Here is a 284-nt window from a genome sequence, read left to right on the forward strand (position 1 = left end):
ATAAGTCCCGGGTCAGTTTGAGCCGAGGGACACGAGAGGGTCCCGGAGGTGAAGACAACACGAGGGTTAAAAGATGAAGAGACGTGTGTTTATCATGGTCATTGCATTTCTGTGAGTGATTTTTATTTTTATTCTTGTGTATGTGTGGTATTTGGGTGTGTATGTGATTGTTGTGTTACGGTTGTCTGGCTACTGGATGCCTGTCTGTCTGCCTGTCTGTCTGTCTGTCTGCCTGTCTGTCTGTCTGTCTGTCTGCTGTCTTCTGCTGCCTGTTCCTGTCTGTC

The sequence above is a fragment of the Etheostoma spectabile genome, chromosome 5 (genome assembly GCF_008692095.1).
Source record: "Etheostoma spectabile isolate EspeVRDwgs_2016 chromosome 5, UIUC_Espe_1.0, whole genome shotgun sequence".
NCBI lineage: Eukaryota > Metazoa > Chordata > Actinopteri > Perciformes > Percidae > Etheostoma > Etheostoma spectabile.